At 37.8% G+C, this 27,599-nt stretch overlaps 1 long non-coding RNA gene across 3 annotated transcripts in view; it reads left to right on the top strand.

The window, feature by feature from the left end:
• Window positions 1-4,071: 4,071 nt before the first annotated feature.
• Window positions 4,072-27,599, top strand: part of LOC122562106 — a 41,437-nt gene continuing 17,909 nt past the window's right edge. Inside the window, exons 1-2 of one of the 3 annotated variants that reach the window (XR_006315222.1) lie at window positions 4,072-4,240; window positions 9,076-9,145. This is a non-coding gene — a long non-coding RNA (uncharacterized LOC122562106). The other 2 variants (XR_006315220.1, XR_006315221.1) reach the window with 2 other exon arrangements.

Below are 27,599 nucleotides of genomic sequence, written 5' to 3'. Positions count from 1 at the left end.
CTCTCAGCCTCTGACACCACAGCCTGTTAAGCCTCTCTCTATAGCTCAAATCCTCTAACCCTGGCAACAGTCTTGTAAATCTTTTCTGAACCCTTTCAAGTTTCACAACATCCTTCCTACAGGCATCATTCAATGCTTCCATTAAAACGTGGTAATCCCCACTGAAATGGTTATTGAATTGGCAAATTCCAAGTCTTTTTTTTAATTTATCCCTTAACTGTGTCTATCTATGAACATGAGTGGGGGTTACAATCAAAGAAGATTGGGTTTAAATCATTGACATTAATTAGATTGCCATGTGGTTTAGTTTTGTTCTGCTAAGGTTACCGTATTAATAATAATTTGTTATTTTCTCTTTAAGTTAAAACTTGGTGTCAGACATCTGATCTTCTTAAGGTCTGGTTAGGAATAATTTTAAGGTTCTTTAAATGTTTTACTTTCACTGTGTTGCAAAGTCAGTGATAGTGAGTCTGATTTGGTCTGGCTTGCTATCCTTTTATCATAACAACAACATTACTTCTCTATGGGTGGAGGCATATAACGGACCATGTTGTTTTCTCAATGAACTAGAAAATGCAAGTTGAGCCCTGCTAAATAGGTAAAGACATCGGGGATGAAAATCAAGTGAGATTGTGTAATGTAGCTACACAAGATTTTTACTGTATGAATGTTCAGTTGGTACATGGATACGTAAAAAAAATTCTCCACATTTGTGCACACTATCTAAGGACCTGAAATGATGCTTAAGTTCCTCACTGCTTCACATGTTACAAATCTCTGATGTGCAGCATCGAGTGCAGGACTGTTGAGAGATACGGGATACCTCAATAAGACCTGGCTGATTATACCAGTTATGAAGCCTTAAAGTGCCACTCAGAAGAGGTAAATTGCCTGCACAAGGGCCACTATTGAGTAGACATTGATCTTCTGAAAATGAGATTCAGATGTTTGGACTGCGAAAGTGGAACATTTCAATGTTACTCATAAATCATGTCCCACATCATTATACTGCTATGCCCTGTAAAAAAAACTCACTCAACAAGGGAGGATGCTTTTCCAGAGGAAGAGATGGAAACCCGAGATGTTTCCACCAATCAAAATGGGGAAGGCAATAGAGTTGACAGAGGCCAAGATTTTGCAGACGGACATGAGGAAACCAGGGCAATACTGAGATGAGGTGGACAGGCCAAGGACAATCTAAGAGCTAACAGATCTCAGTCTGACTGAGTTACTGCTGATTTCCAAGGTTCTGGGTTCCTATGTGTGGAAACTGTTACTGTTTATTTTAATTAACATTGTTTTTGTTGGCTTAAAAAAAGTATTTCATGTTCGCTCTTACAGTAGTCAATCAGTCTTTAAAGACATAGGCATTGATTTAGTTGCATGCAGTGGTACCTGCGTAACATTGCATACTCCTGTGACCTTTGTCTCCTGAGGGAAGAATGATTATGTGCCTTGGCTCAAGAAGGCTCATATATGTACTACTATACATTGAAAACCATATGCTGCCTTACATTGACTTGGATGCACTCATGTCATCCTGATGCCTGTTCTAAGTAGGGACAATGTGTTTCTGAGAGCTCTGTTAGCTGGAAATAGCAACCTGCTCCAAATATCCAGCATTATTGGACCATTGTGAGTGCTCCCACCTTTTCTGAGTGCTTTTATTCTGCAGACAGATGGGAGTATTGAGTACCAACCTGATTTGTCGATGGGCATTGTATGAGCACCCATGCCTTTGCTAATTCCTCAAGCTTTCCTAGTAAATGATTAGCAACTGCTGCTGTGTCCTGATACTGGCAGAACATTAACAGCATGAAATGACTGCTACACTTTTGGTGCACATGTTCCATAAAGCTTGCACACAATCCTCCTCTCTGACATCCCTCTGCATTCATGTAGTTACAGTGCTTGATTCCTTTTGAGTGTCACTTTTCTGTAACCTTATTGTGCCACAGTAGATCATTCATCCTTTGCTGGCACTGGAGCTGGGGTCTTCTGTGGGCCCCACAGGAGCGAGGCTGCAATCTCCTCCAGGTGCCTTGATCCTCCTGTCGCTTTCCCTGGGAATAGTTCCTTACATCTTTCCCAGACTGCCTGGAGGAGAACCTACAGCATTGTTGAAAGTGGAGCCATTCACAATCATGTCTATGATATCTCTGCGTGGCAAGGGAAGAGGAGCATGTTGGGGGTTGCGAAGGCACTGATAGATGCTGATGGATGCTCCTGACTTGCAATGGGCCATCTGACTACTGTTAAATATTGCACCAGGAGTTTCGATCCCAGAAAGTCCTGATGGGATGAGAAAGTTCCTTTGTTGCACGCAATTCACTAAACTCTTTGTGCATGCATATATATGAACTTAGAATAATGTAATCACACAAGTAAAGCCAATCTGCCTCCCAGCAGAGGTCATATATGATTCCACAGCCAAGGCTGAACTCAGACTTCATAATGGAAGGCTATGCCTGTAATGTTGAATATTGCAACATTATGGATTCTTTTGAGAAAATCAGAAAGGTTAGATCAATACTTCAAAATTATTTTCAAATGCCTATTTTGCCTAATCCACTCTCTTACCAGTATCTCCTCACAGCTTGCTACAGTCTTCAGAATTATTTATTATGCCTCCTATTTTAGCATAATGTACATATTTGGTCATAATTCCCTCCAGCCTGACAGCCAGATCATTGATGTACACAATGAACAACAGTGGACTCAGAATAGAACTTTATGGGTCAACATTACCCACTTCCTACTAGTCTGGAAAAACTGCACTCAATTCTTTATGTGTCTTTTCTCCTTTCTTAGTAATTGTTTAATCCTAATAGTTTTAATAATTTCCAAGGTATGGTACCTTGTCGAAAGCCCTCAGAAAGTCCACATGCATCGTAACTGCAGTATTTTCCCATTCCAAATATCACACTCAATAAGTTTTGTCAAGCCAAATCTTCCCTTCTAAAACCTCTCTATTTATCAACTCTATTTATTTCTCTTCATCTAAATATTTAGTAATTTTACCATTAATATTAAAGAATAAATTACCTCCATCACTTCTGGCCTAATTTATTCCAGTATTCCCTGCAGATCCATGGATGCATCCCATTAGATCCTTGAAATGTGTCCCTTTATATTGTTCAAACTTCTTTAATACTTTCCTGTTTACTATTATATCTCTCGCGAACAAATTAACATTCACCTTTACTAGTATCTTCCTCTTTATTAAAGAAAGGTGTAGAATACTTTTGATGAATCCCTGTCAAATTTATTATTTTCTATGCATTTACATTAACACAAAATAATGATTTACCTGTTTACTTGGTGCAAACATTACACCTAAACTCATGGAATAAAATAACATTTATGACATTGGTAATTAGGTTAGATTAGATTACATTACAGTGTGGAAACAGGCCCTTCGGCCCAAAAAGTCCACACCGACCCGCCGAAGCGCAACCCACCCATACCCCTACATTTACCCATTATTTAACACTACGGGCAATTTAACATGGTCAATTCACCTGACCTGCACATCTTTGGATTGTGGGAGGAAACCGGAGCACCTGGAGGAAACCCACGCAGACACGGGGAGAATGTGCAAACTCCACACAGTCAGTCGCCTGAGGTGGGAATTGAACCCGAGTCTCAGGCACTGTGAGGCAGCAGTGCTAACTACTGTGCCACCGTGCTGCCTACAAATGGTTGGAATTTAATCCAGGTGAAAGTATGGATCATTAATTTGTTGTTTGGTCCAATGTATTAAAATAAACCACAGGCATTCTTTAAAATATGTAGGAATTTATCAGCTCTAGTGGACACAAGTATCATTGCCATGATGTATAACATGATTTATAACACATTTCTCACTTCAGCTACAAATATAGAAATAATATTCATAACTGCAGACAATAAATAACTTTTTAGAAATACAAGTTGGAAGAATTGCATGAAAAACCAAGATAACTATTTTCATAAATCAGAAACTTGTTATTTAAAATAGAAAGCCATAGAACAGGTATGATGCAAGTACATTAAGATTAATTTTCTTCTTGTTACACCGAGTAAACAATATCTGGCTGTGAATATATTAAATCTCGACTTATTACTACTTTCATATGCAGTAAGAAGAATGAACTGAGACCAAAGCCAGTCATACTGACCGATTTTGCAGAACATGAGACTAATCTTCAGTTTCTGTCTTGCAACTTTTGACCCACGACTTCATGAGCTGCCACTTCAGGTGCATGCTGTTGTTTGTAGCCATTCCTGTCAGGACATCTGCTGTCATGGTATGCCATGGTCATCTGTCTTGTGTCAACCTCACACATGCACTATAACTTATCTGAAACCACTTTGTGATATCTATCATCTAATTATGTTCAGGTAAATCCTTTTTTCAACTGCTTTCCACTTTATCCTCAAGAGGAGATTTCTCTGGCTTTTTTAGTTCTGATCAAATGGTCAAAATTTTGACATTTTCTTTTCCATCTGTCACTTTATAGAGTTTGCTTGCTCTTGCAATTTCAAGTAGCTCTTCATTTGCTTGTTAGCTGCATTTGGAATATATAATGTGCATTCTATTTTCTTCTGCAGACCTTTATGTATTGTCGAGGTTTCTGAGGCATGTAGGGAAGTGGATAGAATATAGCATCTTATGAATTACTTCTTTTGCAAGCTAAGTTTTATTGTTAACATCCTTCATCTTTACAAAATTACTTCTGGCTATCTTTATCTTTCTAACTTCTGCATCACATGTGCCATCTTTCCTGTTTATCATCAGCCCTAAATAGACAAATCTATTTGTTCCAGTCTGACATCATCCATTTCAAACTTCACATCTAATCTATGTCTTCTAACTACCATTGTTTGGGTCTTTTTAGTTTTCGTATTCAACTCATATTCTAAACTTGTAGATTTTGCTTGATCGACAATGTTTTGTAGAGCCTCTTTGATTTAACAAGTATCAAAGTGTTATCAACATTTGCACATTTGTCATGTTCTTTTCCCCAATCTTTACCCAAGAAATGTATCTACTTCACTGAATATTTGTTCTGTGTATGAATTGAATAATTTTGTTGCACTCCTCTTCACTTGAAACATTTCTAATTATTCCTGTTCTATCCCGATGTTCATTAGTTGGTCCCAATGTAGGCACTGGGAAAATCTCACACCTTCACTGTCATTATCAAATTTCAACAATATTTCTATTGACTTTAGTCACAAAATATTTTCAAACAATATTTCATTATCTATGAAGCATATATAAACATTCTTGCTTACTTCTAGATTTTATTGAGAATTGAAGAAAATTCAGTTGCAAATATTTGGACAGGAAATGTAAATGAATTGTATGATGATCCTCATCAAGGGAGTCCTCAAGGTACTGAGGCAAATGATGCTTTGAAATTGATAAGTACAGGAAAAGCTCCAGCAGTAGATGAAATAACAACAAACCATCTAAAAGGTCTTACAGAAACTGTAATTTGTGATTAAATATACACTAAAGGGTACATTTCAAGTGACTTACGACATTCATTATTTAAGTTACCTAAGAAAGCAATGAAGTGCAATAATTTTAGAGCCATAAGCTCAATGAGTCATCTCATTAAACTGATTTTGAAACTCATAATAGAAATAATAACACATTTGCAGTAGACATTGGTGAAACACTGTCTGAATTTAGACTTGAATTAGGAACAAGAGTCAGGTATTTAACATAAGAACAATCTTTAATATTTATCTAAAAGTAAACAAGAACAATTACACATGCTTCACAGACTATGAAAAATGTTCAATCTTGTTAATGACAAAACATTAATAGACTTGTTGCTGAAATGTAACATTGACTGTAAAGATTTATTAGTTGCAGGAGTCATAGCAAAATTTCAAGTCCCTCCTGCTCAGAATTCTACTGGCTCAATATCTACTCGGAAACCTTGCCTTCAGCTTCTTCCACTGTGACATCTGCTACCACTCCAACATTCCTGACAGTTTTAGGGAAAATGCTGAGAAACATGATATTCCCATTGCCCATACAAAATATTGCAAAGTATTTACAGTACAGAACCAGGCCAGTTGGCCTCACAGGTCCAAGCAGTTGTTTATGTCCACATAAGCCATCTCCCACTCTTTATATAACCTAACCAACATACTGTTCTATTCCTTTCTCCCTCATGAGCTTTAAAACTTTCCCTTAAATGCAACAATGCAAGTTGCCTCAACTTCATTTTCTGTGATATAATTGGCCTCAACTTCTTTTTTGTGGTCACATTTTCTACATTCTAGCAATTCTGTTGTTAAGAAGTTTTTCCTGAATTCCCAGTTGTACTTATTAGTTACTATCTTATATTTATGACCATAGTTATAGTTTCATTGTCAGGTAGAACTTACTCTGTCCAACTTATCAAATCCTTTAATAATTTTTAACATCTCTATCAGTTCATACCTCGGCCTTCTTTTGTCCAGAGAAATTAACCCATCTTTTGATAGATACAACTTTTCCAGTCTAATTCTAATAAGTCTATTTGCATGTTATTGCACTTATTTCCTTTTTTATAAGATGGAGCCATAAATGTGTACAATACTCCAAGTGTTCTCCAATGAAGGTACTGTGCTAATTTAACATAAATGCACTGTTTATTAATTCTACCCATCTGGAAATGAACACTAATGCTGTTTTCTTTATTTTTGGCCTTACTAAGCTACATCGCTCCCAAATGCATCATCTCACATTGATCAGGATTATAATACATTTGTCATTGTTCTGCCCATCTGATCAAACTGTTTATATCATCCTTAGTGTAAGGCATACCTTCTCACTCTTTGCTACACCAACAATTTTCATGACACCTGCAAATTTATTGATTAAACTACCTACATTAATGTCTAGATCAATAATGTAAATGAAAAGCAGCAAATGACCCAGCACTGAACACTGCAGTATGCCACTGGACACAAGCTTCCACACTGTAAGGGCTTAATTAGACTGCACCTTGAGTACTGGTGCAGTTTTGGTTTCCTTATTTAGTCAAAGATATTATTGCCAAAGATTGAGTGCAATGAGGGTTCATCTGACTGTTCCCACATTGGTGGGACAGGCCTACAAAGAGAGATTGGGCAAACTGGACCTGTATTGTCATGTTTTGAAGAATTATCTCTTTATAAAGTTCTCAAAAGGATAGACTGAGAAGATGCAGGTAAATTGGTTCCCATGACTGGGGAGTCTAGAACTGACAACACAAGTAAAAATTAGGGAATTGTGACTTCAGTCCAAGGTGAGGAGAAATTGTTTTTAATTGGGGTGTTGTGAACTTTTGGAATTCCCCATTGTAGAGAGCTTTGAAGGCTCAGTCTTTGAATATGCCTAAGGTAGAGATTGACGGATTTCTTATTACCAATAGCAGATGGGCGGCACAGTGATATGGGCGGCACAGTGGAACAGTGGTTAGCACTGCTGCCTCACAGCGCCAGAGACCTGGGTTCAATTCCCGCCTCAGGTGACTGACTTTGTGGAGTTTGCACATTCTCCCTGTGTCTGTGTGGGTTTCCTCCGGGTGCGCCGGTTTCCTCCCACAGTCCAAAAATGTGCAGGTTAGTTGAATTGGCCAAGCTAAATTGCCCTTCATGTTAGGGGTAAATGTAGGAGAATGGGTCTGAGTGGGTTGCGCTTTGGCGGATCGGTGTGGACTTGTTAGGCTGAAGGGCCTGTTTCCACACTGTAACTAATCTAAAAAAAAATGGGATTATTGGAATGAGGTGAGTAAAAGGCATTGAAGTGTTTGATCAGCAATGATCATGTTGACTGGTGAGCTTGATGGACTTAAGGCCCTATTCTTGTTCCTAGGATCCTAAAACATGCATGTTGTGCAATTAAAACACCATGGCATTTAGATCAGAACAATATTCAATCCTTCCTCAGTAATCTCACCTCAAAAGATATCAGAGCCTTATTTTCCAAGGAGCATGTGGCTCCTTATTATTCTTGCCAAAATGTACCTTGTCACACTAATTATTTTGAAGTTCAATTACAAATTAAGCAAACATTCTGCAACCATATGTCTTCTGCATTTTCTCATTTTCTATATTATCTTTACCCCACAAATTTGATGTCCCCTTCACATTTGTAATTACACTTCCAATTTTCATGCCCAAATCATTTATGAAACTGGTGAATATTCTCACCAATAATCGCAAACTGATTATTTTGGAATATCACTTCTTACAGTTGCCAAACTGAAAACTAGTTTGACCCCGATTCTCCGTTTTTTTTATTTTAAAGGCATAGCTTGCTATCCCTTCTGTTCCTTGTCTCCTGACCTCACATGTTCTGACCCTGGTCATAAATCTGCAGGGTAGTTCTTTATCATTGTAGCAATGAACTGCCTAAGGGCAGGTCATCTTTTAATCTTTCCACATTCTTGATCTTGCACTTTCTGCATCAATTGCTCATAGAAGTGTTCTATTTTCAATTCAAGTTATCTAACATCATTGTTTTTGTTTCCTTTCTTGATCCATATCCCTTTAATCTTCCTTAAATTATGTTATAACTGCAATACCTGCCAGACCTGAACTTTATACACATTTCAATTATACTTGATGCTTCATTCCAGATTGTTAACTTTAGTTTCCCTGTTAAATATTGGATACAGAGTACATTGTTTTCTAAGTATAGTTTTTTTGTCTCATTGTCCTTTTATATTTTATTTGTAAACTGTATTTATTGTTTATGCAACCAATCTGACTTTTAGTCTTGTTTCCTATTTCTTTTATCTTCAAATTTGTTATTTCACAAATCCCTCCCTTGTCTTACTTGTTGAAATAAGTCAAATTGAGACATGCTGTTCGTTTCAAACAAGTTGTAAGCATACAGTACATGACCTACACTGGTGAAATTGTTAATTGTATATGAATTATATTTAATGGATAGTTTTCCACAATTTATTTTTCCTTATTTAAATAGACCAATATCAAGAGACAGAATTTACATTAGCACAGACTAATTTTTTTTTTGGATTGGAAAAAAAAGTGCTTGTTTGTACTTATGTTTTTGGCATTATTTTTATTCTTCTGTTTTAGCTCTCTTCATATCATATACCCATGCCAAGCTGAAAGGATGAGCAAGAAATATACTGTCAAGCCTCAGTCAGTTGAGTATTTGGTGCTTTTGACATTGGGCCACTTACAATCTCACAAAACTGCTTCATAGCCCACATGAACTCTTCAGTAGAAGATAAAGTCAGTCTTAATGAACAATAAATAGGTTTATTACGTATTACTCAGCAACTAGTTACAGTGGGCTAAGTTTTATGATGCAAACTTAGAGAATGCTGGAGAAACTCAGCAAATCTGGCAGTGCCTGTGGAGAGAGAAAAACAGAGTTATCATCTCAAGTCCAGTTTGACTCTTTTTCTGAACTTCCACTTAAACTGGTCTCAAACTTTTCACACTAGAAGTTGGACCTGAAAGCCATCTGGAAAATCCCAAGTATCCGCTTGCAATAAGCCTCAATAGTCCAGTACCTTAATTACTTCATTTGGTTACCTACTGCATGCTGGACACCGGTTGGTTGGAGCTTTGAAACATGCAGTAAGGCATTAATGCTAACTTTATTGGCCACTGCCTCTATTCTCAGCCCCAATGGGCATGAAATATCCTTCTCTTTGTGTCCATGCTGTGGCACAGATTTTAGAAATAAGTGGAAAACCAATTTTTTCACAGTCAAAATAATGAAAAGAAATCTAATCATAATATATTTCATATCATATCTGATTTCCATTTTCAGTGTGATATCATTGATTTTTCAAGATATATTATGAATTAGTTTCTTCTGCTCCTTGAATTTCATAAATACGTAGCTGTCACTTGCCTCAATGGGTCCAGTTATGAGGGCTATGGCAAGAAACACAAGATTAGATCGTGTCACCCATTAACACACTCAAAAGAAAAGAGAAAGGAAAGGTATTAGAGTTAAAGAGACATAACATTTTGAATAATAAAATATGGCAGTGGAGTCACAACAGGGGCAAACAGTTTAATTTGTATGACTGTAAAAAAGATTCATGTAGAGAAGAGGATGCCAGGTTAAGTTAAATATGGTAGCAGTACATATGTTGAGGATGGGGACTTATTCAAAACTGTAAGGAAGCTGCAAAGAAAATAAATAGTTTGGTTGCAACATTTAAGAGGGATTTGGATGGGTATATGAATAGGAAGGGTTTGGAGGGATATGGGCCGGGTGCTGGCAGGTGAGACTAGATTAGGTTGGGATATCTGGTCAGCGTGGACAGGTTGGACCGAAGGGTCTGTTTCCGTGCTGTACATCTCTATGACTCTGACTCTGTCTCCTCTACAGGAAACTATCAAACAGATTTTCCTCTTGGCAAAATTCCTTTCAGAGCATGCAGACACAGGTTGCACTTATTGCTACCTGTAAGTAATGAAGCAATGGAAAATGCTGCAAATGGTGATATTGTTGAAATTATGTTTTGGCTTCACCAGAGGATGCTCATGACCTGATCAGCATTGGTGCTTGGACATATTCTGGTAAAATTATGGGGCTAGTTGGGGTGCACACCTCCATACAATTGCATTGCATAAATACAAGAGAAGACTCGTGACTCAATGCTTTATTGAATATCTCTGGTTTCCCAAAATGCAACCTTTGACTTTCTTTATTATCAGCACGTAATGAAGTCTAGCCAGCAGTATTCATTGCTGATGAAATTTGCATTTTTTCATTCACATTAACCTATATGAATGATCAATTACAAGCTTAACATGAAGAGGAATTGCTTGCAGGTCATATACATGCCAGTCCTTTTTTGCGAGAGGAAGGAAATGTTGCCAGTTGGAAAAATTATATAACTCGCTGCTGTTGTTCTCTCGAAAATTAATTTAGTTGTTTTGTCAATGCCTCATCTTCCGCCTAGGAACCCTCCAACCACAAGGGATTAACTCAGATTTCTCCAGTTTCCTCCCTGCCTTTTATCTTAGCCTGCTGGACACACTTTCCTCATTCCTGAAGAAGGGTTCATGCCTGAAACGTCGATTCTCCTGCTCCTTGGATGCTGCCTGACCTGCTGCGCTTTTCCAGCAACCCATTTTCAGCTCTGATATCCAGCATCTGCAGTCCTCACTTTCTCCTAGTCATACAAACAACATGTTAGGTTGATGCACCTGCATATTGCAAAACCAACCATCGTGGCTGATGTTCCTGCTGGCAGTCTTTGGAAAATACCAAAGCAAATGTTATCATGGTTTTTCTGGCTTTCACTGGCAAGGCAATGTTTCCCCTCAGGTCTAGAGATCCCCCGTGGAGCACATAGCACAATTAGATTTCAGCTGTTGAGTGAATCTGAATAAGTGCACTATTGCTGCTCTATGAAGTTGAAGTTGTGCTATGGTTGATATATTCAGCTTGCTGGGTAATGGTGGAGGTTCTCCTGTTTCCTTGACATTCTAAAATTCCACTTTCTCTTCTTTCAAATGTCAAATATAGATTTCTGTTTTGAAGTGAGCACCCATCAAGTGAAGTGGGAAATGCGAGCAGTGCTCAAACATTCCCATTACTGAATAGAAAACACAAAGAAGCTTGAAATTTATTGCAAAAGCTTGTCAAAAGTATTGAAATTAAACAAAGACATTGCTTATATCCTTCAATAATATCTCATTCTAAAGGTGCAGCCTAATACTGGAGAAAAAATGTCTCTTATAAGGTTTCTGAAAGCTGTCCATTATACACCAGTATTAGACCAGAAAACAGATGAGGAAGCATATGGGAATATTTTACTATATTAAAGCCACAAGTTATTGTTGAACTATTCCAAATAGTCTGGAGAATACTGGCTGAATTTTACTAGCCTTCATGACTTAGGCTGGGGGCTGGGAGGTGTTAATTTTGGCAAAACAGTGCAGAAAATGCCTTGTAATTTGGAAAGGTTTGGTGGCCTGCATGACACATTCCTGCTTCCATGCCATTTTGCATGTACCTAACAGGAGCTTATGAGCCACTTTTCAACTCTGGACAGGGAGTTCCAGGAAGAGAACTCCTTTTTGAACATAACATGAAGATGTGCACTGATGGCAATAGCCACACCATTGCAATGCTGTCCCCTGACCTCAACAACACCCACCTCCATACCCACCTCACGTGGGTTTGTCTAACTGGACCTGACAACCTCTGATCCTACTTGCCTGGTCTTCAATGTATCCTCATTCCTTCCAAGTGCTCAGCAATAAGCATTGCTAGCAGTGGTGTTACTGAGACTGCTCTTGTACTGCCACCACTTTTACTAGGATGGTTTTTCTGACTCCAGTCTCTTCTGACTGGCACTGACAAAATGAAAGCCCAGGTACCTGTCATAACTTGTCAACGTGTTTCAGAACAAAGAAGGGTCTCTGGATTCAAAACATTAACTCTATTTTTCTCATAACAGGAATTGCCAGACTTGCTGCATTTTTTCGAGCAATTTCTGCTTATGTCACATAAAACATAGAAAGACTAGAACTTGTATATAGGTCAGAACATAGAGTTTTCTAGCCTTGCTATCATGTAGATGTTGTTAATAAATGGTGCTTAAAAAAAACATGGAAGTCTGGCCCCAGCTTGTATGAAGAATGGAAGAATCCATACTCAAGCATTGTAGCAGAAAGTAAAAACACCTTTCTAGGGTAGATGATGGTTTCTCAGAAGTACCTGAAGACCTTCAAGTTAAGCTTGAACAATTGCAAGGCAAGGTTGAAGAACACTGCAACAAATATCCTGAGGAGACTTTCAGAATACAACAAACTAAAGTATCCAAAGTGGGAGCATGTCCACACCAGCCAAGTAGCACCTGTCCTAGTACATTCTTGGATGTGATTAAAGCCTCAGCTGCTTTTCAGTCAATCCTAGCAGACTTTGAAGCTTATTTTAGTTCTGAAAACCTTGTTAATGAACATGTCTGATTCAACAGAGTTTCCCGCAGCCAGCAGTTAGTATACTCCATTGAGGACTTATGTAACGTGGATAAATCATGCAATAATGCATAATTGAGGAATGAGCTTTAAATTCTTGACAACAGACATCATGGTTTATTGCAGTCTGAATACAGTTTGGTTCTAGAACGAGCAGTCCAGTGTATGAGAAAAACTGGGAAAGGGTCTGAAAATTGGAATGATTCAGCACAACTGTAAGGCTCAGCCTAAGCTCATTAGTTGACTAGGCTCAGGTTGTCCACCATACTCAACAAGAAGTCCATTAAGGTCAGGGAAAAAGTGGGAACCAGCTTTTGGCATTCCGGTGCAAGAAAACATCACACACAACAAGATTATCTCGGAGAGGGTGTCCAGTGTTTTCATTGTGATAGATGTGATCATTTCAGAAATTTGCAATATAAGGTAATCTCTTAAAAGTAAATGTAAAAGATTACTTCCCCAATGAAGGAGAATCCAATGAATTGAACAATAGGAAGAAGAAAGGTTTTGAGTACTGTTTTAAAATAAGGGATTGTCCTTTTATGATCAAGAGGAGAGAATTTCTTTTGTCAGAGGGCTGAGCAGCCTCACTGACTCAGAAGCATAGAGGTGGTGTCATTGAATGTTTTAGTGTGGAGATAAATTTTTGTTAGGCAATGGAATCACATGTTTTCATGAGTAGATGGGAACAAGGAATTTGGAAAGCAAACAGACCAGCCATGATCTTATTAAAAGGTGGAGCGGGTTTAAGATGCTAAATGGCTTACATCAGCTCTTAATTCATATGTTCAGATGGAAATTAGACTTTCTTTATCAAATGGATTTTGTTGGCACTACAGCAGAAGATGATGATGTAGATCAGGATTATTGATCAGGAAATTTGAAAGTAAAGAATTTTGATCCTAAACATTTCTTTGATTTAGGAGAAATTATAAAATGACTTCACACAGCATGCCTTTTTGTCATCAAACTGAAAATCTAAGGTCTGGGAAGTCACATCCTTTTAGTAAAGGACCTTTTCAAGCAACACCTTCTACAATGGTAAAATATTACAGTCAGTTTACATCTGACAGATTCAGAATCAATTCTTGTTGATTTAGCAGGTGTATGTCCACTAAGGTCATCCAGGATCATGGCTATATCTCATTTTGTGATGAATTACCTAAACTGTTTCAGCAAATGAGCTCCTCATCTAAGGAGGATTTCTTGCAGTTTTTTCAGCCTATTGAAACCTTAGCATAAGAATGTTGGATGATTTTAATTTGAAGACATGTTTCCATTTTTCCAAGCATTTGATCAGTCTTGGATACTCTTCCAGAGATATTATAAGATAAAGAGCCTCTTTCATCAGAGATTCCTAAACAGAAGACACATCCAGCATTTGAACCCGATCGCATATTATTCAGGCCCAGTTTTCATCACTTTCATCCTGTGTTACCTACCACTTTATTCCTTGATGCGGATCATCAATTCCCTCTAACATTCTTCCAGATCAGATGAGCAGAATTTCTCACCTTTTATGGTAATACCAGCTTCAGGGACCAACAATTTTGGCTGCGTGTTTGCTCATTGGTTAACACTGCTGCCTCACCGTGCCAGGGACCCAGGTTCAACTCAACCTTTGGGTGACTATGTGGAGTTTGCACCAGGGATCCGGTTTCCTCCCACTGCCCAAAAATGTGATACTTAGGTGAATTGGCCATCTAATTGCCCACAATGTTCAGAGTTGTGCAGGCTAGGTGGATTAGCCATGGGAAATCTAGTGTTAGAGGGATTGGGTAAGGGATTGGTCTGGGTGGGATGCTCTTCAGAGAGTCAGTGTGTATCAGTCGGGCCAAATGGTCTGTTTCCACACTGTAGAGACTGTATTCTATGACTCTAACATAAAAGCACATTTGACAATTGAAAATGTGATAGAAATTAAAGTACCTGCAGCTTGACCAAAGTGGTTACAATGACCTTTCAATTGATAACAAACAGAACATGTCTGATGAGATTGTGCAGGATTACAATGAACAGCAAACTTTGCAAATACAGGAAAGTCCTTCAGGAATACTGAAATACAAAATTGATGTTCTACTTTTGTATGATAGTCGAGAAAATTTTTATATGTATCTATTGTCAACATTAAAAGGCAAAATTCAATATTGCTGTACCTGTCATATTGTCTTTTCATCTAAAATGACTTGTAGTAATTATGGACATGGACTCAAGATTCTTGATTGCAAAACTTCTAGTTTTAAAAAAATTTTTGGTTATCATTCACAAACCTTGCGCAAAGTTTTTGAAGTGAATCTACACTGTGCAGTCTTCACAATGATTTATCCTCCAATTAGCCTAATTCTGAGAATACAACACAGAAACCTCAAGATGTCATTATACACCTTGCATGGTGATACTTCTCAGTTCTCCTTCAACAGTGCAACTTCACCATTCAGTTGTCTTTCATTATCAGATCATCTCTTCAACAGAAGATATCCTTAAAGAGATAAGACTAATCACTGTCCCATCAAGCAGAAGTTATACCCTCTTGATAAACAGCCACCTGTCTTCATCCTGATGCAACAGCCCACTGGCAATCAGCTCTGTCAATACTAAGATTTGGGATGACATCCCTAATCCTACAGTTTGCTCTATGCTGTTGAAAGTATAGTTCCAGTTCATCCTTCCAGCTATCGCCCTCCTTCATTTTGAATGACCAGATCAAGGAGAACTGTGAGATCTGACAGCACTTGAACCTATGAACAATGGACCATTGGGAGAAATAGTTGAGTCAGAAATACATGCAGATGAATGGGAATAGTTTTAGTTGAATCTTGCATTTAATAATATTAAGGAAATAATTTTAGTTAATAATGAGATCTTGGAGAAGATTTGTAGCTCAGGTTGTGATTCAAGTTGTCAGTTTGCTCACTGAGCTGTTTTCACACATTTTCTCACCATGCTAGGTAACATGCTTGTGAGCCTCTAGTACAGTGTTGGTGTCCTGTCCCGCTTGCTATTTATGTGACGTGGTTTATTGTGGTGGGTGATATCATTTCAGGTTCTGTTTCTGAGAGATTGGTAAATGGGGTCCAAATCTATGTGTTTGTTAATGGAGTTCTGGTTTGAATGTCTGGCCTCTAGAAATTCCCGCACATGTCTTGGTCCTAGAATGAATGCATTGTCCGAGTCGGAATGGTGTCTCTCTTTATCTGGATACCAGTGATAGTTGGTCATGTCTTTTGGTGGCTAGTTGGTGCTCATGTATCCTGGTGGCTAGTTCCCTGCTGGTTTGTCCAATGTCATGTTGCAGTTCTTGCAGGGTATTTTGTGTATTATGTTCACAGTCAGCAGAACAAACGTAATACACAAACCAGGATACATGACCACCAGCTAGCCACCAAAAGACATGACAAACTATTACTGGTATCCAGAAAAAGAGGGACACTAGTTCAACTGGGAAATGCATCCATCCTGGAACAGGCCAAACAAAGACATGTGCGGGAATTCCTAGAGGCCTTGCATTCAAACCAGAACTCCATTAACAAACACATAGATTTGGACCCCATTTACCAACCATTTGGAAATGGAACCGGAAATGATATCACCCATCATAAGAAACCATGATACAAGTAGCAAGCAGGACAGAACACCAACGTTTTATGGGAAGCTCTGATGATGTTACCTAACATGGTGATGAAACGTCTGAGAACAAACTCACCAGCTCAGTGAGCAAACCAACAATGTTAGTTAATAATGTTGGATACTGATAAAGTACTTGGTTGGGGTGGGGAGGAGGGGGACAGAATATGTAGAGATAGGTTTTTAAAACCCTATATAAATAAGCATATGCTATGATATAGCTGTAACTCAGTCAGCAAGAGATATAGCTTTGCTAATCGGTTGCAATTTGTACAGCTCAGAACATGTAACTCCATATGAAATCTTACAATCATGTACCTATTATTAATAAATGTTTTTAAAGGAAATGTAGATGTCTGGCCTGAGCTTGTTTGGAGAAGTACAGTCTAAAATAGCTGCTTCCACTATCACCTCCACAGAAGTATTGAGCTCAATATCATCATGATATCTTGAGAATTTGATTTCAAGTTTAAAATCTGGAAAGAAAAACCTCTTAATAGTAAAACCAAGTATAAAGCTTGTTGTAAAGGTGCAACTGGATTACTAATTTTCTTTAGGGAATGATAATGCTGTTCTAATCAGCCTGGTTGGTGTGTGACTCCAGTCCCTTTGCAACATTGTTGACTGTTCCCTGCTCTCTGAGATGAGCTAGTCAGCCACTTAATTGTAGTAACTAGATGTTGCCAATAAATGATAACTTTACTGGTGATGCCTATTATCTGTGAATGAATATACTACTTTAAAAGTTAAAAATCCACATGGGATGACACAAGCTGACATTTTACCAGCAGTGATGAAGTCCTGATGTTGGTGCATAAAGTGGGGAGAATGGGGACACAAGTTGGGTGGGGGGCTGGTGTTGATGTCAGAAATCAGATAGTGATATTGTCAGGGCTGGCACTTGTAGGAGCTAGGCTGTAAGAACACATTTACTGCCTCAGGCATGCTACTTGCCATCTTCAATTGACAGCCAACAGTTATCTTAAATTCAGTTGCCTGCAGGAAACAGCGTAAACCCTGACATCCAACCATTCAAGATTGTGAGATTGTCATGTAAAGTTAATAGATTCATGGGATGTTTGTGAATAAAGAATCCATAATTCAATGAACCTAGCTGTGATCTGAAGATTGAGCAAAATTTGACTTCACAAATAACTTGTTTGGTTAAAATGAGAAAGAATTTTGGTCACAAGCTTAAATATGTAGTTTTTTTTGTATCTGACAGTGCTGTAATACTCTTTGTAACCTTTATTGGTCAGTATAATTTGCCGGGCTAATGAGAGTTGACCAGATATTTGCCAATTGAACAGCGGTCAATTTATGCCAGCACAGAAAACTGATAAGGGCTGCATTAAGCTCTAAGTTGTATAAATGTTGGATAGTTACTGTTTTTTCAAGGTGCTAGTATAATTATTGCACTGTATCACAGCATTTAGTTCTGATACATATTAAAGCATTCTAAAGGGGAGGAACGCTTTAGAATCTTCATCCCTCTGCATTTCTTTCTGAAAAATGGTGATGCTACTCTTGCCATCACCACAAAATAATGTTTCTACAGAGAAGTGGAATATGGAAAAACACTTGATCATTCTTTTCTCTCTTTTTTCTGCTTGTATGTATAATATATGCTAAAGTGATTGTTTATATAAGGAGGTCCTGCTTGTAAAATGGCATCACAATTAGCTAATTAATAATTATTTGGAGACACAACACTGTATTTCATACTTTCAAAAAGATTAAACAGCACAGAGCTTTGAGGGATTGCGAAATACATTAAAATTGAATTTAGCCCAAAGAATTAATATATTGAAGTCACAGAACTTTAAAATCTGTGGAATATTTGATTGATAAAATTATAGATGAAAATGCTTACAAAACACAAAGTAAAACAAAATAATTTGCAAGTGAAACACAGTGTTGAAATGAACCATTCATTCTAAGTAACACTGTCACAACAGTAAATGTCAATACTATTTAGCTGTCACACCATGAAGTTACGGTAACCATTCATAAGGGTATGTAATTACTTGTGTTTTACATATTCACCTGCCATTCTTAGTACTTTCTTTGTAATCACACAAGTTATTTATTATGAAGTGGCCACTAAAAGCTCACATCATAATCACAAATACACAGGTGCAAAAGAAGCTTTCATTCTCAATTTTCATTTCATATACTTAAGTGTGAGCTTTCAATTAATTTAATTGTAGTGTATATGTGGGATAAATCTGCATGAATTTACTCAATGATTCCATTATAATGTTTTTCAAATGAAAAATCTAATACAAAGTAATAGTTATGGTCTCTGGAAACAAAAATTATGCACAAATAAGATTTCTGAATATGTTTTACAGAAAGAATTTCAGCTTAATTTGGTGTAGTACTTTCAATCTGTAAATGGAGTACTACATATTAATATGGTAATGTATTCCCCTTGTCCAGGACCAGTCTGATTATTTGAACTATCAGGTAATAATACCAAGAAAAACTATTTTAGGAACCCAAGTAGTTGAGACATAATTATGTTTTGTCACTTATTCTGGACAATACTATCAATTTATCTGCTTGCTTCTTACATTGATGACAATAGCAAGAAACTTTAAGGAAAATGTGTAAGATTAAATTGTAAGCCCTAAGTTTGCAATTTACCCAACATTCAAATTAGATTTCATTTAGCTTAATCATAAAGTGCATTTTTTGATGGATGCTAAAGAGCTGGGAGAGTGGCAGTGGTCTTCTGAGGAGGAAGATGAGGACTTTGAACAGGAGGGACATCTCAGTAGAGTGCAGTGTCGGACACCAGGGGCCAACTGTTAGTATAGGAGAACTTGTACATTCTACTGGGTAGAATTTTAGCAAAAACTGACCAACTGCCAATTTTAGGGAAGACTTACTTAATACTCTGATCCAATAAATGTGAACTGGGTGCAGTGCTTACTTATTGACTGTAGTTATTGCTCAAGAAGCTAGCAGTCCCTTTTGTTCTTAGAAGCAAATGCAGCATTTTTTGTCACTTTTTGCTGTTGCTGAATAAAAGTATATTTTTTCCATCAACAAAAGCTTTCCGAATGTGATGCTCACAAATAAGATACTGTTACGCTATACTGTGCAGTAGGGAAACAGCAGCACTCCCTTAGGTATCGAAGATGGTATTGTGCTAAGGGTAGTAACCTGTGTATTTTGATTGTCACAGCTGCAGTTACCATTGACCATTGATCAGATAAATAATGATGTAAAATAGCAATGCAATAAAATATGAATGTGCACCTGTGTATGCAAATGAAGTGTCACTCTTGCCACTAATGTGCCCTCAGAAGCTTTCCTTTGTCATTCTCCTCCCACCACAATCACTGTGAAGGAAAGCTCCTGGCTAGGCAGTGCTTGACCTGGTGCGTGGCAGAGCTTTAAAATGTGCCACAGCTGGTAATCACAGGAGGTCAGGAAGTGGAAAGTAAATGCCAGTCTGGCTGAATTGTTGATAGTGTAGATGGAGTATATTGGATGGATTATGTGGTGCATGCATACGGAAGTGAACTGCACAGAATTGCACGAGAGAACGCGCTAGAGCTCACAGAGAGAAACCATTCATGAATTTCACTGAAATTGGCACTTGGTCCGTTTTTGCTAAAATTCCACCCAATGGAACATACAAGTTGTCCTATACTAACAGTTGCTTTGAACAGCGAAGCAGAGACAGATGTGAACTGATAACAAGTAACTGGAAATCTCTTTCCCTACCTATCTGCAAAGTCAGCCCATATTAAAAAGCAACTTTGGACAATAACCATTTGTTGAGAACTTAGGGATAGCTGCAGAGGATATAAGGCAAAAGCTAATGATCTCAGATTTAAAATTTAACACTTCAAAAACGCTATTGACTTTGTTTTAAAAAAATACTGGATTGCCTGTTCTTGTCTGTAATTTTTTTAAAGTGTGTATATCTACGTTTCATGTTGCCTCAATGGGTCCAGTTATAAGGGCTATAGCAAGAAACACAAGATTAGATCGTGTCACCCATTACACACACTGAAAAGGAAAGAGAAATAAGAATGGCATAGGTATTAGAGTTAAAGAGACATAACATTTTGAATAATAAAATATGGTAGTGGAGTCACAACAGGGGCAAACAGTTTAATTTGTATGACTGTAAAAAAGATTCATGTAGAGAAGAGGATGCCAGGTTAAGTTAAATATGGTAGCAGTACATATGTTGAGGATGGGGACTTATTCAAAACTGTAAGGAAGCTGCAAAGAAAATAAATAGTTTGGTTGCAACATTTAAGAGGGATTTGGATGGGTATATGAATAGGAAGGGTTTGGAGGGATATGGGCCGGGTGCTGGCAGGTGGGACTAGATTAGGTTGGGATATCTGGTCGGCGTGGACAGGTTGGACCGAATGGTCTGTTTCCGTGCTGTACATCTCTATGACTCTATATTGTATTTTTGTTTTTCAGGTTAATAGATAATAACATTGGTCATTCTTAATTAAAGGAAACCTTGAAATTTAGCTCCTTCATTTTGCTCTATTTAGTTACATTTAATTGAAATATGATACTCCTTGCGTTTAAAAAAAGGAATTCAAATTATTTTTTGTGACCGACCAAGAGGTGAGTTAAAAGGAACCAACTCTCCATTCCTGCTCCTCATAATAACATATACTTTAAAATGATTTCCATGAATTAATGTTATATCTAATTGGAGTATTCACAAACGAAAATAACATTGTGATTCAGAAATGTTGAATGAGCTAAAATTGTTGACAAAATGATTATATTGTTAACATGTCCTACACCTCAATTCCTCTCTATAAAAACCTCAAGTAGTTTCTGCTGCATCAAAACCACTTTAAGATTATTTGATGATACAGTCAATTGCAAGAATATGCCACAGTCCCTTCAAATCTTTGAGACAAGAACTGTTAGAACATCCTATGAGAGAGGTGCGTCTTAACCTTGTAGATCATATTTTACCATTTGCTAGCTCAGAACCCACTCCTTCCTGGCTCTAGTCTCCGGTCGTTCTTGCTCAGCTACATATGTTGCAGTTGCTCTCACATGCTTCTTTCCTGCCATATTCAACTCTCTATCCAATATCTAGCATCCAGTTCATGTACTGTTCTTCAAAAAGAAAAATAATAAAGCACAAATTGCTTAATCAATGAAGAAACATCTGAAAGAACTTGAATAGCAAGGTGGAATGCATAAAGTAGAGAACAAACACAAAGCAGAAGCAGGCAGTCTTTTCAAAAGAGAGAGAAAAAGTACCAAGATATTTGAAGCTAAGTGAGATATACATTCAGGTTAGAGTTTAAGACAGATGAGATGTTAATTGGGATATTGTGAAGGGTTTAATAGATATTGAGCATAATTGTCCAGGCCAGGAGGTAGAAAGTGAACTTAATTAGGTGAGGTGATGACACACCAAAACACATTCCTACCTTGTCCGAATTAAGTTCTGTAAGTTCCTTAAGTTCTGTAAGGCCCTACCTCAACCTTTCCAACTAGCTGCCAAGTGAGGACCTTACATGACCAATTTATGACCATTTAGGGCTTATTTCTGCCTGGGCTTTAGAAAGCCATGATTCTCTTCTGTCTTAGTTTCTGACCTTCAACTGCAGAAACTCCCTCAAACAACTTTTATCCTGCTTATTGACAATCCCCATCCTAGTAATCCAGGGCATGTGACGTGTTGTCCCAACAGCAGCATTTCCTCCTCATGCCATATTCTGGAACTGTTGTCTTCTGATGGGACTGCAAGTCGTAATTCCGGCAGAAAGCCCACCAGCCAATCAGCTGCCTAATTGCGAAACAATCCATCCAGCTATCTCATTGTAGACTGTCAGTTTCCTTTCCTGGATACTCTCCTATTTTCTGAATTCACCAAAGAGGGGAAGATGTTGGCCATTAAAATAGATATGTTTCTAATTGTCTTATAAGGATCTTTTCAAGGTAAAAGCAAAAACTTTGTAGATTTTGTATGTGCAGTGTTTGAAAATAAAGCAAGGCAAATTATATGTCACAGCTGGCCTAAATTTTTTATGAAAAATAAAAATGCTAACATTAAAGAAGTTTAGTACAGAATATAAATGTCTGGAGTACATTTGCATGTACAGTGGTAGATCAGATATTCCTTTGATCCTACTTTGTTGTATTTCCTCTCCCTGTGCAAAAAAGTATCAACATCAACTTTATGTGAGTGCAACACTTGAGTTCAGTTATTCAAAATTAAGCCTGCAAGTATCATACCTTAAAGTAATAAGGGAACAGTGTAATTTGAAGCAAAATGAGGAATTTTTCAGTTTATTCGGTGTGTAAATTTTGAGAATTTTTACGTTTAGTTCAGGTCGAATATAGTATCTAATATCCTGACCACAGAGCTGTCAAAGGGAATTGGATGTAAACTATAGGCTATGGTTCCTTCATTTATCAATGATATTGAAATATCAGCTTGATTACAAAGCATTATTCTTTCACTTGATACATATTTCAAAAGGTAACATTTGTTAATGATAGAAAGTATACAAAGCACTTCTATTTAGCTAAATTGTCAAAATTCCTATTTTGCAAATCCTGTTAAATAATGTCACATGTGGCAAGATATAACTATCCTGCTAACGTACATCATCCCCATATGTTGCATTTTCAGTTGAATTATCTTCTGTCAAATTAACTTGATTTAATTTGACATGTTGGATAATCACCCCAGTAATAGGGAATCATGGGCATATATGCATTTTGTTATATTGTTGTATCACTCCAACCAGATAATTAGACATGGGAATCATTCAGTGACAGCATTTTAATTTGACTTCTCTGGAATCTATTTACGTAATTTTGTATGCTGTCACATTATGCCAAATAATGTCACATAATTTACAGACTTAGTTGCTTAATTTGTAAATAATAGTCACTGTAAGTACAATAAGATCCATAAATTAACTGACTAAAGATAAATTATCCAACTAATTCAATAATAGCAAGTGCTGATTTCCAAAGCATTTAATGTAAATAAGGGGCATGACGCAAATCTAATTTCAGAGATCGGTAATAATCTATTGCTGTTTTACAACATCAGAGGAAAAAGGATGATAGAATCTACAGTTATCACATTGTACAGTCTTGTGCTGGAAAGTGAGACAATCTAGATAGCTGTGGGTTCCAAGGGCGATCTAAGTTGTTTAAATGCCTAGCATGAGAGTACTGCTCATGATCAGGAATGAGCATACAGTTTTTCTCGTAGTGGTGCAATTAGAGTAATTGAGATATACAGCACAGAAACAGACACTTCGGTCCAACTTGTCCATGCAGCCCAGATATTCTAAGCAAATTTAGTCCCATTTGCCAACATTTGGCCCATATCCCTATAAACTCATATTATTTATATACCCATCCAGATGCCTTTTAAATGTTGCAATTGTATCAGCCTCCATCACTTCCTCAGGCAGCTCATTGCATACACGCATCACCCTCTGCATGAAAACATTGCCCCTTAGGTCTCTTTTATATCTTTCTCCTCTCACTCTGAACCATGCCCTCTAGTTCTGGACTCCCCATTCCAGGAAAAAGACCTTGTCTCTTTACCCTATCCATGCCCTTTACGATTTTACAAACCTCTATAAAGTCATCCCTCAGCCTCCAACACTCCAGGGAAAACAACCCAAGCCTATTCAGCTTCTCCCTGTAGCTGAAATTCTCCAAACCTGGCCACAACCTTGTCAATCTTTTCTGAACCCTTTCAAGGTTCACAACATCCTTCCAATACGAAGGAAACCAAAATTGCACACAATATTCCAAAAGCGGCTGTACCAATGCCCTGTACAGCACAACATGACATCCCAATTCTGATACTCAATGCTCTGACCAATAATGGAAAACATACCAAATGCCTTCTTCACTTTCCTATCTATCTGTGACTCTACTTTTAAGGAGATATGAACCTGCACTCCAAGGTCTCTTTGTTCAGCAACACTTTGTAGGATTTTACCATTAAATGTAAAAGTCCTGCTCTGATTTGCTTTTCCAAAATGCAGCATCTCACATTTATCTAAATTAAACTTATCTGCCAATTCTCAGCCCATTGGCTCATCTGATCAAGATCCCGTTGTAAACTGAGGTAACCTTCTTCGCTGTCCAATACATCTCTAATTTTAGTGTCATCTGTAATTTTATTAACTATACCTCATATGGTCACATCCAAATCATTTATATGAATGATGAAAAGCAGTAGACTCAGCACCGATCCTGGTGGCACTCCACTGGTCACAGGCCTCCAGTCTGAAAAGCAATCCTCCACCACCACCCTCTGTCTTCTATATTCGAACCAGTTCTGTATCCAAATGGCTAGTTCTCCCTGTATTCCATGAGATTTTACCAGAGTCTTATGAGGAACTTGTCGAACACCTTACTGAAGTCCGTCTAGATCACATCTACTGCTCTGTCCTTATTAATCCTCTTTGTTACTTCTTCAAAAAACTCATTCAAGTTCATTAGACATCACCTCCTACGCTCAAAGCCATGCTGACAATCCCTAATCAGCCCTTGCCTTTCCAAATACATATAAATGCTGTCCCTCAGGATTCCTTCCAACAACTTGCCCACCACTGATGTCAGGCTCACCGGTTTATAGTTCCCTGGCTTTTCCTTACTACCTTTCTTAAATAGTGGCACCACATTTGCCAACCTCCAGTTTTCCGGCACCTCACCTGTGACTATCGATGATACAAATATCTCAGCAAGGGGTCTAGCAATCACTTCACTTGCTTCCCACAGAGTTCTAGAGTACACCTGATCAGGTCCTGGGGATTTATCCACTTTTATGCATTTCAAGACATCCAGCACCGCCTCATTTGTAATGTAGACATTGTTCAAGATGTCACCATCTATTTCCCCACATTCTATACCTCCCATGTCATTCTCCATAGTAAACGCTGATGCAAAATACTCATTTAGTATCTCCTCATCTCCTGCGGCTCCACACATATGCTGCTTTGCTGATCTTTGAGGGGACCTATTGCCTCCCTAGTTACCCTTTTGCCCTTTGAGTTCTCCTTAACCCTACTTGCTAAAGCTATTTTTATGTCTTTTTTTGCCCTCCTCATTTCTCTCTTAAATATACTCCTACTGCCTTTATACTATTCTAATTATTCTCTCAATCTCTCCTGTCTATACTTGTCATTCGCTTCCTTCTTTTTCTCAACCAATACCTCAATTTCTCTAGTCATCCAGCATTCCCTACTCCTACCAGCCTTTCCTTTTACCCTACCAGGAATATACTGTATCTGGACTCTCGTTTTCTCATTTTTGAAGGCTTCCCATTTTCCATTGCAGTTATTTTTCCATTTTCTGAAATTGCCTTTCTCACCATCAAGAATACCTGTCTCCATCTCTGATTTACCACCTGCCACGGTAATCAACTTAATTCATGTTTTTGTTACTTATATATTTGACTGCCCCCACATTCTTCCCATGTCCCCAACTACATAAAGTTGAATTAATCCAAACATTTGCTGTCTGTATCTTACCTTGCACCAAGTCTTGTTCACCCATCACACTTGTACACAGATACCTAAATAGGTTCTGGCACTAGCAATATCTTAATGTTAAAATTGTCATCCTGGATTTCAAATCCATCCAGGCCCTCCCAACCTTCTAGCTTTGTAACCTCTTCCAAACCCAGAATGCCCAAGATAGCTATCTTTAAATCCTGTCATTTTCCACATCCCTAATTTTAATTGCCCTGCTATTCCTCTTCATTTCGCAAGGTTTGTTAAGGGTTGTAGCTCAGGTTGAGGTTTAGGGTGTAGGTTTGCTCACTGAACTGTAGGTTTGATATCCAGACGTTTCATTACCTGGCTAGGTAACATCATAAGTGGCGACCTCCAAGTCAAGCTTGACTTGGAGGTCACCACTTATGATGTTACCTAGCCAGGTAATAAAACGTCTGGATATCAAACCTACAGCTCAGCGAGCAAACCTACACCCTAAATCCTCTTCATTTTTCTACTCTTCCCTTTTCAGTTAATCCTTAATCTTATCTCTTTGATGTAAGCATTGGTGATCCATCCCATTATCTCTTTTTGCGAATCTGTGACAAATATTATTTGGTAATACTCATATGAAATGCCTTGTTTATCCACATTAAAAATAAGTTATTGGTGTTTCTTCAACTGTTTTCACAACATGGTAATCAGATAGCACTCATGGAATGAAGAACTCGTCCTAAATATCCACATCAAAGTCTAAGTTCAAAGACACTGAGAAGTTTCTTGAATTTCATACAAAGATTAGTTTTCAGGCAGTTTAAAGTCTTATTTTGGTCAAGAATTATTTCATTCATACGTTTATTTCTCCTGGATGGATTTGCAAATAAACATCACGGCTGTTTATAAAAAAAAAGTACATATTAAAGGCACGTTATTGTTGTATCAAAACATCCCAATATATTTTATATCCAACAGATTACTTACAAGATTACTTTTTATTAACTAGTTGAATTTTGCACACAGCAAGATTAAAAAAAAGCCATGAATAAGCTATTTTTGGTTGTGTTTACTGAGGGATGAATATTTAAGGAAATAACAAGAGCTTTCTTCTCTGCCTTGTATAATAGCTTGTGATCCTTTGTATCCATCTGTATCTGTGAGCAAAAGTTTCAGTTTAATGTCAGTAAAATAGACTGGAAGCAGAGCCTAGCAGGGAAGACAGTAGAGCAAAAATGGCAGGAGTTTGTGGGTAAAATTGAGGACACTGTACAGAGGTTCATCCCCAAGAAGAGAAAGATTATCCGGGGAGGGATTAGACAGCCATGGCTGACAAAGGAAGTCAGGAAAACTAGCAAAGAAAAAGAGACAGCCTATAAAGTGGCCAAGAGCACTGGGAAATCAGAAGATTGGGAAGGCTACAAAAACAAACAGAGGATAACAAAGAGAGAAATAAGGAAGGAGAGGATCAAATATGAAGGTAGGCTAGCCAGTAATATTAGAAATGATAGTAAAAGTTTCTTTCAACACATAAGAAACAAA

This window comes from Chiloscyllium plagiosum, chromosome 24, assembly GCF_004010195.1.
Source record: "Chiloscyllium plagiosum isolate BGI_BamShark_2017 chromosome 24, ASM401019v2, whole genome shotgun sequence".
In the NCBI taxonomy this organism is placed as follows: Eukaryota; Metazoa; Chordata; class Chondrichthyes; order Orectolobiformes; family Hemiscylliidae; genus Chiloscyllium; species Chiloscyllium plagiosum.
Note: the sequence above shows the minus strand (reverse complement) of the source record. Positions and strands in the feature narration are given on the sequence as shown.